Source organism: Chaetodon auriga, chromosome 23, assembly GCF_051107435.1.
Source record: "Chaetodon auriga isolate fChaAug3 chromosome 23, fChaAug3.hap1, whole genome shotgun sequence".
Classification (NCBI taxonomy): Eukaryota; Metazoa; Chordata; class Actinopteri; order Chaetodontiformes; family Chaetodontidae; genus Chaetodon; species Chaetodon auriga.
This window is the reverse complement of record NC_135096.1, coordinates 1858609-1859003: the sequence shown is the minus strand read 5'-3', so window position 1 is coordinate 1859003 and position 395 is coordinate 1858609.

The following is a 395-nucleotide window of genomic DNA, read 5'->3' as shown; positions in this document are numbered from 1 at the left end:
CGTCAAAAAAGATAAAGTACAGAAGGAGCGGGGAAGGAAAAACGACAAAAGTCGTTTTCGGAGAGAAGGCCCCAAAGCGGTTGAAATCCAACCGCTTTGGGTACCCCCTTCTCTCCGAAAGGCGCGCGCTTTTACCCGCCTTCCCAAGCGAGTCTGCGCACGATTTCAGAAACCAGCTTTTCGGAAACAGGGGCCTCCAGAGGAGAGGCCCGAGGCGCCCGGCCGTCGATGCCCGCCCCTCAGGCTCGGTGCGTGGGGCGGACAGGAGGGGTCTGCCGGCCTCCGGGCCCCGGTTCTCCGCGCTTTGGGGTGAGGGCCCCAAAGCGGTTGAAATCCAACTGCTTTGGGCACCCCCTTCTCTCCGAACGGCGCGCGCTTTTACCCGCCTTCCCAAG